The sequence below is a fragment of the Lissotriton vulgaris genome, chromosome 4_1, assembly GCF_964263255.1.
Source record: "Lissotriton vulgaris chromosome 4_1, aLisVul1.2, whole genome shotgun sequence".
Classification (NCBI taxonomy): Eukaryota; Metazoa; Chordata; class Amphibia; order Caudata; family Salamandridae; genus Lissotriton; species Lissotriton vulgaris.
In genome coordinates this window covers 863,767,127-863,782,352 of record NC_141691.1, presented here as the reverse complement: position 1 = coordinate 863,782,352, position 15,226 = coordinate 863,767,127, and positions in this window count along the sequence as shown.

Sequence of the window (15,226 nt, the reverse complement as noted above, 5' to 3'; positions counted from 1 at the left end):
GAGAAAAAAAAACAGTGATATGGCAATGTACGAGTACAACCTCACATCGGTGATGTAGTGCAAATGTCCACTGTCCCACATCAACAAGGCAACTGCTCACAAACAGAAACAATGTACGTTTTCATGCAGTCCATATGTAAACTTCGCCAATGCATAAACATACATTGAACACACTGTGAAACTGCATCTTCCCTTTACATTGCAGAGGGACAATCAACTCCTCCTGCAGAGCAGACCCTACATTATGTCAGTGATGATGGAGACAACCCCCAGGACAAGGACTATGACATCTCCAACGGTTCATGGACAACCTCTAAACCCCACCTCCAGTAGCAGGGCAGTCCAACGCCATCAAGGTGAGCCTACCCCATGCACAGACCAAACAGCAGGAAGCACCCACCACCAGGTCTGGCTCCCAGCACCTCACCAAAGAACACATGGTGTTCCAATGCCGTGTGTTAGTCTGCCAGAAGGAGCTGTCTGAACAGATGCGGGTGGGGTTCGGCCTCATGGCAGCCAAACTAGATGCTGTACGTGGGTGTCTAAGTCCTATCAGGGACCACTTACACTCCCTAACGGACACCTACATTCTGCCCCATGCCCTCAAACAATCCATGGCTGGTGTCGCAGGAGTCATGACTCGGAAACAACAACAACTGTCAAGTCAGATTGGCTACAGCAATATCATCCGTGATTAGGGAAACATAAGGAGGCTCACGGAGAACATTGAGGGGATGCAGACACAAAGAATGGATACCACGGCTGCCCAGGAGAAAGCTGTAGATGGGATCTTCCATTCTATGTAGATCCTAATCATGGGAGTGATGCCATAAGACATTTCGCAGATGAATGCCGCTGCTACTTCTACATCCTCATTTCCGGCCCCTGATGTGTCAGTGTCACAGAGTGTTGCAGATCAAGCACCACCACCCACATGTCAGGCACATGAAACGTCAGAGGATGAATCTTCCTTAGTGATAAGAAGGAAGCAGTAGCACTCATGCCCGCCATATGGCTTGTTCAGGCTTGGTTCTGCCCTATGTGTAAATGTAAATGTGGGTGTACTTGTAAAGAGCACTGCGACTCCATGGAGTATCCTGGCGCTGAAGACCGCTGGGGAACCCGTCCTGGTTTTCCCTGTGAGATGGTCCCTTTCTGGGTATCTCCAAGGTGAAACCAGGCCTCCCCGGCATCTGTGGGGGGCTGTTGTAGAGATGAGGCAAGCTTAATGCCCAGAGTTGCTGAGTGTGTTCCCTGGTTAGAGTAGGCATAGAGGCGAGAATTATCGAGTCCGTTTTTGACCCTGGTCCAGGACCCTGCCGTGTCGGGAATTGAACCCTGGTCCCGGGCCGTTCTCTGCTTACGGGTCTGCCGCCTCTAACCAGCATGTATGATCCCGGACCCTGAGCATGCTTGCGCTCCTTCATTTATCCCTAGGGCCCAGCCCGCACTTCAGGGGCATGCTACATTGCAACATTGCCAATTGCGGGACGGGTTTGCCCCAACACTACAACAGCGACAGACTCATTAGTTACTTCCTTGGCAAACCCAAAACTTAACCACTCCCAGAGCCCCGGCTTGACGAACCATACCCCTACACTGGAGCAACCCCTGACCTTGCCAGGTAGGTCGCTTCCCTCGCTGCAGCTCAGCTCCACCAGAGCTTCGCACCCTCGGTCTCTGCTGCCCATTCCTGGGCGCTGTCTTTCCTCGCCCCCCGTGCCCCTGCTTGCCATTTCCTGCCGCTGCTGCCCCTGCTGCACTGCCCTGTGCCCATTCGCTAACCCCTGCCTCCTGCCTCCCACCTCCCAGCTGCTCCTCCCTCCCAGCTCCCCTTAAAATGACAGCAGCTGCGCGACTGCGCTCAGTGGGCGCGCCGCTGGCACGCCGAAGGCGCGCCTAAGGCAAGCCCGTCTGAGCTGTCCGCGCTTGGACCGCGCCCAGTGCCAGAATCCCTGGACCCCACGAACGCCACAACACCAGACTCCACTACGACGCCAGCAGCCTCCACGCACTCAACGCCGGCCTAAACCACACCTGCTTCCAGGCCACAACTAAATGGATCCACTGACCCTTCTCCTGCCGCACCTACAGCTTCACCTGCGATAGAACCACCAAACCTTCAAGGACTGGACCCAATCACCTCCGCTGCATACTCCTCAACACCCGCTCTGCACGCAAACATTCTGTTGATCTCTGGGATCTGCTCGACACCTCCGCCCAAGACGTGGCCTTCCTGCCTGAAACCTGGTGGAACGACTCCTCGGTGCCTGACATAGCCATAGCCATCCCGGACGGCTGCATGATCACCCGCAGGGATCGCGCCAACGGAACCGGAGGAGGAATAGCCCTCGTCCACAAGTCCACCCTCAAGGACACCACCCACGCAGACGACACCCTCAACACCCGAGAACAGCTACACTTCCGGATCCACACTGACCCCAACACCACCCTCAGAGGAACACTCATCTACAGACCCCCCGGACCCTGGGCTCAGTTCAGCGGCTCCATCGCCGACCTCGCCAGCACCCACGCACTCACCTCCACGGACTACATCCTCCTCAGGGACCTGAACTTCCACCTCGAGAACAACAACAATGCCGATTCTGCCACCCTGATCGACAACCTGGCCAACCTCTGCCTCAGACAACTCATCACTGCACCCACCCACACTGCCGGCCACACGCTGGACCCCATTTTCTCCACAAGCACCCATGTCACCTTCGACCACACCACCGAACTCCACTGGACCGACCACCACTGCATCCATTTCACCTTCAGGAACCCAACCACACACTACCGCACCCAACAGCTGCCTCGCCGCCGCTGGGGCAAAGTCACCGAAGTCCAGCTGATCACCACCCTCACCCAGAACTCCCCCACCAACCCCACCAACCCAGACACCACAGCCTGTAACCTCAGACAGTGGATTGACGACAGCGCCAACACCCTCGCCTTGCTCAAGAAACCCTCCAACAGCCACACCAGCAAGACAGCCACCTGGTTCACCGATGAGCTCCAGACCTCCAAACGCTCATGCCGGAAACTGGAGAAACTATGGCTCCACGAACGCACACCGTACAGCCACACAGCCCACAAGGACGCCACCCGCAGACATCACCACCTCATCAGATTAGCCAAGAGATCCTCCTTCAGAGAACGCTTGGACAACAATGCACACAACAGCAAAGAGCTCTTCAGCATCCTAAAGGAACTCTCCAACCCCAACGCTCACCCTCACAAGAACTGTGCGACTCACTAGCCATCTTCTTCCATCGCAAGATCGCTGACATCCACGACAGCTTCAACACCATGACTGCCCCGACTACGCTAGACTCCACCTCCCCTGTGAACACCACCAGCGCCATCCGCCTGACCTCCTGGTCCAACGTCAACAACGACAAGGCATGCAAGGTCATGAACTCCATCCACTCAGGGTCTCAGTCAGACCCATGCCCACACCACGTATTCAACAAAGGAGGTGCAGCCATCGCACCCCAACTACAAAGCCCAAGGCGGATCCCAAGGACCTCAAGAACTTCCGGCCCATTTCCCTGCTCCCGTTCCCAGCAAAAGTCATCGAAAAAATCATGAACAAGCAACTGACCTGCCACCTGAAAGACAAAAACCTCTTGGACCCATCCCAATCTGGATTCAGACAAAACCACAGCACCAAGACAGCCCTCATCACTGCCACAGACGAAATCAGGCGCCAACTAGATGGCAAAACATCATCCCTCCTGGTTGTGTCGGCCGCCTTCGACGCGGTCTGCCATCGCACTCTAAAGACACGCCTCCTAGAAGCCAGAATCCAAGAAAAGGTTCTTGACTGGACCACGTCTTTCTTCTCCGGCAGAACCCAGAGTGTCCGACTCCCACCCTTCCAATCTGAAGCCACCGACATCATCGGTGGAGTCCCCCCGGGCTCATCCCTCAGTCCAACACTGTTCAACATTTACATGGCCCCCCTTGCACAAGTGGCTCACCATCACAACCTCAACATCATCTCCTACGCCGACGACACCCAGCTCATCCTCTCCCTCACCAAGGACCCACACACCGCCAAAACCAACCTTCATGAGGGAATGAAGGCCGCCGCCGCCGACTGGATGAGGAGCAGCCAACTGGAGCTGAACTTGGACAAGACGGAGGTCCTCATCCTCGGACCCACCCCCTCAGCCTGGAATGACTCCTGGTGGCGGACCACACTGGGAACAGCACCAACACCCACCGACCATGCACGCAACCAAGGATTCATCCTCAACTCCTCCCCCTCCATGTCTAAGCAGGTCAACGCCGTCTCCTCCTCCTGCTACAACACCCTATGAATGCTCCGCAGGGTCTACAAGTGGATCCCGACCGAAACAAGAAAAACAGTGACACATGCCCTCGTCAGCAACAGACTGGACTACGGCAACGCACTCTACGCAGGAATCCCAGCCAAATACCTACGACGACTGCAATGCATCCAAAACGCCTTGTCAACGTCCCCTGCCGCAGCCATATCACCCCCCAACTGAGAGTCCTACACTGGCTCCCCGTCGACAAGAGGATCACCTTCAAGATCCTCACCCACGCACACAAAGCACTCCACAACGCCGGGCCATCCTACCTGAACAGCAGACTCAGCTTCTACACCCCCACCCGCCAGCAACGTTCCGCCAGCCTCGCACTCACCACTGTCCCCTGCATCCAACGAACGACCTCCCGCGGCAGATCCTTCTCCTACCTCACCGCCAAGACCTGGAACACCCTCCCTACCCACATACAACAAACCCAAGACCTACTCGCCTTCAGAAGACCCCTCAAGACCTGGATCTTCGAGCAGTAGCAGCACCCCCCCCTCCCCTCAGCGCCTTGAGACCCTCATGGGTAAGTAGCACACTCTACAAGTACTCTGATTGATTGATTGATTGATTGATTGATTGATTGATTGACTGGATTGTCGTACGCCAGTCCACTTCGCTTACACTTACAGTGGGGTACGACTGAGCTACATGTCCCAGATCTTCCCCACTGCCTGAGTTGACATGTTTTTGTCCGCTGTACACAGCACAATGTACTGTAGTATGGCCAGGGGCCCTCATTCTTACATAATAACCACAAAGACACACTAAGATACTTTGTGGAACTGGCTACGGGCATGTGCGCCAGCCCCCTTTTATTGCCAGGATCACATGCCCAGTGACGCCTGTGCTGAATGGGTGTGGAGTGAGTATAAGCCAACCCTCAGTGAGTGGTTGGTGCTGGCAACAAATACAACAGTGATCAGACGATCAGAAGTTCAAAGTGCAAACAGCAAGGGTCCAGTACTTGAGCTGCACAGAGTTAGTGGCCCTGGATGCACTGCAGCCGGCACAGGCACACCGCCACAGGATGGTGATATGCAGTGCACTGAGGTAGGGCCACAAGAGCTGAGTGGGTCCTCGTCGATGTCCAAGGAAAATGTTGCAGAGTGTTTTGGGGGACAGTGGAAGGTGTTTTTCCAGGGCATGATGCAGAGGGCAGAACCAAGCAGAAACAGGCAATATGGAGGAGATGAATGGTACAGACTGATTTTTTTTCACCAAGTCAGTATCAGCTACATGATGATGAAGACAACTCCCAGGGCATATACTCAAATGCTACCAAAGTTCAACCAGAGAGTGTCCATGAATTTTGGGGCACAGAGACAGTAGCACCAGTGCTGAAAGGGGATGCAGTCTGCAATGAGGCCTGCACAATGATATGAACTCTGCCATAAATAAATCAAGGCTCAGTTCCAAATGTGTGACCTATTCGACCGCAGTGTAGGCTGAAGGCAGTAGATAGCAAGGACCCACAGCCATGTGTCGTTGGCTTGCGATGCACAGAGTTAGTGGCACCAGAGCAGTTTTTGGTAGTGTTTAATCACCTCTGTACCAATGATCCTTTTTTTCTCCAGACTGAACCGCATCTTCCTCCTATTCCACTCCCTGCCTACAATGATATGTACTCCGCCATAAATAAATCACGACTCAGTTCCAAATGTGTGACCTACTTGACTGCAGTGTAGGCCAAAGGCAGTAGTTAGCAAGGGCCAACAGCCACGTGTTGTTGACTTGCGATGCACATAGTTAGTGGCAACAGAGCAGTTGTTTGTAGTGTTTGATCACCTCCGTAACAATGATCATTTTTCCTCCAGACTGAACCGCGTCTTCCTCTTACTCCTCTTCCTGCGTACAATGATATATACTGTGCCATAAATAAATCAAGACTCAGTTCCAAATGTGTGACCTACTTGACCGCAGTGTAGGCCAAAGGCACTAGTCAGCAAGGGACCACAGGCAAGTGTCGTTGGAATGCTATGCACAGAGTTGGTGGCACCACATCAAAGGGAGTATAGTGATATCAAACGTACCATTAACATATGAACTCTGCCATAAAGAAATCAAGACTCAGTTCCAAATGTGTGGCCTACTAGGCCGCAGTGTAGGCCGGAAGCAGTGGTGGAGTGCGTCAATGAGAAAGGAGTACTGCGGGCTTGTGTCACGGAGGCTGTGATGGTCTGAGGAGGCAGCCAAGGTCGCGGGCCTCTGGCTTGGTGCTAGCACCGGCACGTGGTGGGCCCTTTTTGACACCCCAGTGTCCGCAGGTGAGCAGTGAGGCCTGGGTGCGCAGGGGTGGGCAAGACGGGTCTGGGGACGAGCGGCCAGGGGAAATGTAACAAGATACTTCTCCACAATCTTCCCCACGGGCTGAGAGAACATGGTTGTGTCCACTGTCCACTACACTCCAATCACCAGCAGAGTATGTTGACATGGATATGTTGGTGGTTTTCATAATGCAGTCTGTCCAGCACATCCACGCCACACTTGGCATTGTGAACATTCTCATTCATGGGTCACTTGACTCCTTTGCATATGCCTGGTTCCTACCTCTCCCCACAATCTGCTATTGTGTGGCTGAGGTGCCATGCCATTGATGGCTAAACTACATGGCTAGCCCAGGTTACCACAGTAAGTTGTGCTGTTGTGTCTGGTAGGTGGGCATATTGTTTGGCATATTGTATGTGAGTTTGTAACACGTGCATCCCCAGAGTTGTGAGTTGCATGATTGTGGAGTTGAGGTGTGTGGTGTGTTCAGTTGGTACTTACCAACGAGCAGTGCATTTCCTTAGGTGCCATTCTGGAATCGCTGGTTGATGATGGACTGTCGGGAAATGTAGGAATCATGCACACTGCCTGGGTAGTTGGCAATGACATTGGTGAAGAGTCCCTGGTGGTCCACTATTGCCTGCGCATTGATGGAATGCGTGTGCTTTCTATTGCGGTAATTTTGTGTAGTGTCGGTAGGGGGCACAAGTAGGAAATGTGTGCAGTCAATTGCCCCCAACACGTGCGGGAAGCCAGCTATGGCATAGAAGCCTTGCTTGGTCTCCAGCTATTCCTGCCCAGTGTGGGGGAATTGAAGGTGCTGGGGCATCCAAGACAATTGTGATGAACTGGCTGTGAGACTCCTCCGACTGGCGGTTGTTGGTTGGAAGGTACCGGAGGCCAACAAGTGCAGCACAGCCAGCAGCTTTGTCTGAGGAGGGATGTTGGTTGTCCGCTGTGTTGGTACCGTCAGCCTGTGGGCAATGATGTTCAGGATGCAGAGGATGGTTGTACTTTTGAGCCTGTAGTGGGCAATGACATCCTCTGGTGTTCAGTCTGTGAGGCTGGTGCATTTTCTGAAGGTCCGCTGTTTTTGTCTGTCTGCCTTTGTGGTAGTCCAGGGAGGCGGGGGATCCGGGGGTGTCGGGCCTAGGGGTGGTGGTGGTGGGTGTTGTGGCCCTCTTGGGGCTCCGAGCTGCATGATCCTTATCTCCATGTCATCTGTTGTTCTTCAGGTGTGGCTCTGGGTTGGGCTCCCTTTTATGGTGCAGGTTGTCGTCAGACTGTACACCAGGTAAGCATTAAAGAAATGGGGTAACCCAAACGGTACTGGACCTGGGTATTACATTGATATTAAACAACAATGGTCCGAGACCTGTATATTTCCAAATTGATTGATGAATCAAGATTCACAAGTACAGAGCATGTGCCTATTGATCAGCTCCACTCAATTAATGATAAACATATAAAAGAAGGCAACAGCATCCATTTTCAAAAACGTACAATACTTTAATCTATTGTATCAATTTCAAATATAAATTCAAAGTTTGCAAATCAATACACAAATATATACATTGCCCCGTATAGGACGTGCAGCATAGCAAAGGGTGTCAAAGAAGGTAAACAGTCATAATATTGATTCCAAAATATAGAATGACATAATATCGAAGTAAAAATATAGAATGGACAAAATATCGAATGGACACAATATAGTGGTTAAAAATATCGAATTTAAGGTAAGTAATATCGATTTTCAAAATACAGAAGTCAAAATATCGAAGTATACAATATAGGCATTAAATATATCGATTTTTTAATAATATCAAGTGTTTTAAAGTGTTTTGTATGTTAGTATATGTGTGAAAAGTGTATATTAATTTTTGTAATGTATGTTTAATGTATTTTAAGTAATGAATTTTATGTTATTTAATTTTTGCGTAATTTAATTCTGTAGCGGGTTGTGGGTTTATAGGGGAATAGGGTGGGTAGTAATTTAATTGTAATCAATTAAATATTTTTATTTATTTATTGGTATTCATTTTGAATTTATTGTTATTTTTTAATTGGTAATTAATTTTTATTAATAGCCAATTATTTCGTATTAATTGATTAATTGTTAATTATGTTAATTTTGTAAATTTATTTTCTGTAGCGGGTTGTGGGTTTATAGGGGAATAGGGTGGGAAGTAATTTAATTGTAATTAAGTAAATCATTTTTTTCATTTATTGGTATTGATTTTAGATTAATTGTTAATTAATTTTTAATTGGTAATTAATTTCTATTAATTGGCAATCAATTTTTATTAATTGGTAATTATTTTGTATTATTTGATAATTATGATAATTGTATTAATGTATTTTCTGTAGTGGGATGTGGGTTTATAGGGGAATAGGGTGGGAAGTAATGTAATTGTAATTAATTACATATTAAAAATACTTTTTGTGTATTGATAATTAATTTACTGTTAATTTTTAATTGGTATTCATTTTTATTATTAATTAGTTTTTGTTATTGAAAACTAACTAGTTGTTAAATAATTATGAATAGGTTATTAATTTTTAATAACTAATATGTAGTTGTATTTCTAATTAATTATTACATAATATTAAATTGGTTATTAATTTCAATTAATGTTTGATTGGTATTGATATTTAATTTATTTTTAATAATATATTAAATCATTACTTTCCCTACTGTTAAACTCACTGGAGTGGGAATAGTAATTTTCACCCTCCCGCTATCCAACGCTTTCCCTACTGTTGCACTCTCTGGAGTGGGAATAGCCTTTTTTACCCCTACGCTATCCAAAGCTTTCCCTACTGTTGCACTATCTGGAGTGGGAATAGTAATTTTCACACTCCCGCTATCCAACGCTTTCCCTAAAGTAGCACTCTCTGGAGGGGAAATAGTAATTTTTACCCTTCCAATATCCAACACTTTCCCTACTGTTGCCCTCTCTAGAGTGGGAATAGTAATTCTTACCCCTACGCTATCCAACGCTTTCTCTACTGTTGCACGCTCTGGAGTTGGAAGAGTAATTTTTACCCTCCCGCTATCCAACGCTTTCCCTACTGTTGCACTCTCTGGAGTGGGAATAGTAATTTTTAACTTTATGCTATCCAACGCGTTCCCTACTGTTGCACTCTCTGGAGTAGGAATAGTAATTTTTACCCCTACGCTATCCAACGCTTTCCCTAATGTTGCACTCACTGGAGTGGGAATAGTATTTTTTACCCCTATGCTATCCAATGCTTTCCCTACTGTTGCACTCTCTGGAGTGGGAATAGTAATTTTTACCCCTACGCTATCCAACGCTTTCCCTACTGTTGCACTCTGGAGTGGGAATAGTATTTTTTACCCCTACGCTATCCAACGCTTTCCCTACTGTTGCACTCACTGGAGTGGGAATAGTATTTTTTACCCCTACGCTATCCAACGCTTTCCCTACTGTTGCACTCACTGGAGTGGTAATATTAAATGTTACCCTCCTGCTATCCTACGGTAAAATATTGTACATTTTTTATTAATAACTTAAATTAATTATATCTTAATTTTAAGGTTATCTGAGTATTTTTAAGTATGTTTTAGTTAATTATATTTATTATTTCATTAATTTTAAATTACTTTTAAGACATTTAAAAAAATTCGATATTTTGACTGACTATATTTTTTACAGACTATATTTTGGATTCGATATTTTTGTACTTACCTGTTTGTAGATAGGAACTCGATATTTTGGCATTCTATATTTTGGTGACTATATTTTGGTAAGTCTATATTTTGTCATTCTATATTATGTCAGTGATCCGTCATCTTCTTTACAGGGTCACCATAAAGATCCCTGTTCTGCCCCGTCACAGTATGTCCTGAAGAAGACTCACATGGCCCAGGCATAATTAACCGCAAGGCCACAAGACGAGTCGAAACGTCGACATTTAATTAATACCTGGACCGCTACATATTTTCTCTCTCCATGATAGAGTGCAGATATTAATAACATTTCTGTCTGAGGACAATAATAGAGAGAGGTTGGATTAATTTAAGTGGCTAGGTTGTGCAGGTCCGGCATTTGCTGGCCGGATACTGTTTCTGGAAATTATTGGAATTGTTTGATTTATATTTTTGTGTGATTTCTCTTTCTTTTTCTTTATCACTTTCACATTCTTTGACACCCTTTGCTATGCTGCACGCCCTATACGGGGCAATGTATATATTTGTGTATTGATTTGCAAACTTTGAATTTATATTTGAAATTGATACAATAGATTAAAGTATTGTACGTTTTTGGAAATGGATGCTGTTGCCTTCTTTTATATGTTTTTTCATTAATTGAGTGGAGCTGATCAATAGGCACATGCTCTGTACTTGTGAATCTTGGTACACCAGGTAAGAGCAGGTGTTAAATCCCTGCTGCTAACGTGCCTTGTCGCCGATCTTGCTGGTCGTTGAGACTGTTGCAGAGTGGTGTTGTAGCGTTTTTTTGCACAGAACGCCTACTCAGCATTTCATTAGCGTTAGTTGCCGGGTCATCTGTGGTGATGTGTTTTGCGGCTGCTATCGCCGGAAAACCGGTGATATCGGCTGTTAGCACCAGCTTGTGAATTAGGCGATACATTTATCGCCATTTTGGCTGCAATAAAGTGCTGATTACTTGGCGATGAGTCCTTGAGCATATGCCCCAATGTATGTAGACTGTCAGAGATTGCTGACAATTCTTCAGGAAGTAGTTTGTAGAATTCTGGCTTTCTTATCAAAATGTTGCATTTAACAAAAGTGAAAAATCAACACTTTGTTGAATATTTGATTTTTGTTAATAGGGTTCACAGTTTGCTAATACAAAAGAGACCTTGCACCCCTTTTGTAATAAAGAAATGTGTGGTAAGAATTATCTTGTGACACCGTCAAATAGGGGACATTGGGTATGATCTTCTTGCTATGGATAATTTGCCAGATGGTGGTCTGCAAATGTTCCCCCTTGTACATAATCAGTAATTTTAAAGGGGTCAGAGTCAGGCCAACTGAATTTATAATTGGACTTACCTGCAACCCTTGAACCAGCAAAACGATTGGATTAGATTGTGTACATTCAGGGACCACATCCAGCCAATTGGCGTTGTATTTGAAGATCATCAGAGCATGGTATGCTGAGTCTGGGAGTAAGGTGCAAAATTATGCCTTTTCCATCTGAATTATTGACTGGGACAATTTTAACTATCGAGCCATTCTTCTACATTACACCTATTGCAGGCATATTTCACTTTCTTGCAGACCAACAGAAAATCAAGGGTGTTTTATGTAATAGAAATCCTTCAGGGCTTTGGCCAAACAGAAATGTGGATGAATCAAAAAACATAAGAATCCCAATTGGGAGTCCAATTATTCACACAGTATGAGAAGTCATCTGAGCCACTGGACATGTGATAACTTAAATATAGAGGGTATCACAAAGGCTGAAGGCACATAACTAACAGGACGAATGGCCAACAACTTGTTGGAATAACACATAACAGAATCACAAATGTAGATAAATTTGAGGAACCACATTTTTTAAAAGCCATGCTCCAAAAGTATTTTCAAACTTGACCTAAAAAACTTAGACATGTTATAATTAAGAGAGCCTTTGTTTGCTGCTGGTTTTATTTCCTAATATTTCCAAAAAGGACCAGTATCACCCCTCTACAACCACACTGGTGTTGGTTGTTCAATATATCAAGTTAGGGCTCCATCTCATGTGATTGCACTGTTCAGGAACCACAAAACGTAACCTGAAAACAATACTCATAAGGGAGCGCACAATAGGTCCAAGAAGTTTACTGAAAGTTTATTTCATCAAATGTTCATTACGATCCAACAAACAAGTGTATTCTACTTTAAGTCCAATACGAGACAAGATCCATAACCTGGTATCCAAAATATTTTTCATCAGGGTATCTATAATCATGTATTTTCTTGCTGGACAATAGTGGATGATAAAAGTTAAGTGGTTAAATGCTATATCACTACTCAAGGAATTGTCAAGTCCATGCCTTGGCGTATTTGACTGCTAAACTTTGCAGTACCCACTTGGCAGTTATATATCATTAAACCACTTCACTTTTCAGGTCCACTATTGTCCAGTAAGGAGATCCAAGGTTGTAGAAACCCTGATGAAGTCTGGCTTTGATAAGCAGTTCTGCCTGCTGCTTCACCTGAAGGCTTTTGATGAGTTGAGTCAAGTCGTCCTGCCAGATGGACCTAAAGACAGAAATATTACCAAGATATGCTGCACTGAAGTCCTCCAACCCCAAAAATGTGTTAGACAGCCTATGAAGAGTGACAAGGCATTCTTCTGCACAAATGTTATCAGTTTAAACTGAAAGTGACAATCAAAGGTCAAAATGCAGACCTCTCATTTACCCTCTTAGTCAGGGCAATCTTATTATACTCAGAGTTAAAATCCAAGAGTCTCTGGCCCTTGGCAGCCCCTAATCTGTGTGTGAGTTCTTGAGCTCTTGAGGTGGCTTGAGAGTTAGTTTTAGTAACAGAATGGAGCTCCTTATAATCTAAATTGAGCCTGAGTTCTGTGGTGCTCGAATATATGACTAAGCAACTACCACTTAAACAACGAATGCCTAAACCGCGAAGGCTAAACCACTACCAAAGCCAAACCACTAAGTTCTGTACAACAACTTACAAACCCACGAAAAATAATCAAATTCCATATTACCCGAATATACCATTACGTTCTCCTAAACGCATGATTCAAACACGATTTTTTTTTATATTAAACAATACTTTTAAATAAAACAATTTTACGTAAATAATCTTTGAATTATCAAACAAATACTCGTTTATTACAAATACGGACAAATTTACAAAAAGACACTAATGAATGCTAAAACACAATAAAATATAAGTCCATCATCTGTTTTTCAATTTTGACTAGAATGCTTACTAAATAAAATAAAAATAACACAAATAGCATTAAATAAAACGAAAGTAAAAAAAGCTGTTTTTCACAGAAAATATATATATTTTTTTAACGGATTGCAGAACATATTTTCTTTTGGAAAAAAAATTGACTTGCTATGTGCTGCACTTTTTTGTTGTTGTTTTATTTCATTACATGAAATCCTTTGGGGCTGCTGGACACACACAGATTTACGCTATGGCACTGATTTTACCTTACTCTCTCACCACATTTTAATAGTTCTTCTGTGTCACTTTCCTCCCCGGTCCACCGCAGCCTGTGCTGTTTGTGTGGAGGGAGTCTTTGGTGACTTTGCTGCCCGTTCTCCCCACTTCCGGTGGCACGAATAGCGTTGGCCATCTTGGAAGGGGCGGAATAGTCTTTCTCTCTTCCTCAGGTGCTTGACAGCATAAAAGGAGGACTCTAGCGTTGCCGCGCAGGAAAATTGGCATTTACATATTTGTTTGATTAGCGCGAGCAACGTGTGAGTGGGTCTACGTGCTGCACTTGTTTTCTTTTGCTTTGTTTCATTATATGAAATCCTTTGGGGCTGCTGGACACACCCAGATTTACACTGTGGCACTGATTTTACCTTACTCTCTCACCGCATTTTAATTGTTCTTCTGTGTCACTTTCCTCCCCGGTGCACCGGAGCCTGTGCTGTTTGTGTGGAGGAAGTCTTCGGTGACTTTGCTGCCCGTTCTCCACACTTCCGGTGGCACGAATAGCGTCAGCCATCTTGGAAGGGGCAGACTAGCTTTCTCTCTTCCTCGGCTGCTTAACAGCATAAAAGGAGGAGTATGGCGCTGCCGCGCAGCGGACGCGCCAGAGGCATGTCAAAGGCGCGCCAAAAGCAAGCCCATCTGCGCCCGTCCGAGCCCGTCCGCGCCCGTCCGCGCCGGTACGACGCCAGACGTCAGACATGCTGGTTTTTCAAGGAGGGATATTGTGACTTATACTCAGGAGGACATGTTACGGCCCAGGACCTTTGGGTGTGGGCATAAGCAGGCTTGTGGGTTTGTTGTTGAGGGCCCTTTTGGTTGCTCATGTGGCTTTCAAGCCACTTTCACACAACCTCTGCACCACTGCCCGTTTAAGGCGGGAGGCATACCAGCATATTTAGTCTTAATTGTCACTCAATAGTTAAACATCATACAGATATTTTTGATCAGCTAGAGGAGGCCTCCCTGGATGTTTTTTTTTCTTATGGAGACATGGCTTTCCGATGCTACAACAGCTGAACCTGGCTTCCTGCGGGCTATAGTATTCTCTCGCTGAACAGAGCATCTAGAGGGGGGGGGTATAGAGATAATTTTTAAAACCTGCTATCCCTGCTCCTTTATTAAGCAGTCGGTCATCGGCTGTGAGAGTGCACTTTTTAAGGTTACTCTGAGCCCGAATTTTATTCTGTCTGGGCTACTTGTGTACCGACCCCCAGGGCAGTCTCTAGGTTTTAGGGAGGCCCTTGTAGACACGGTCAACACACTTGCAGCCAATACTGCTAACTTTAAAGTTCTGGGGGATCTGAATCTCCATCTTGATAATACTGAGGACACTGATATAGTGACTTTTGTTGCAGATTTTGCAGCATGTCAACTGCTGCAGTTGGTTGTAGGCTCCACGCATAGTGCAGGTCATTTATTAGATCCAGTATTTACTAAT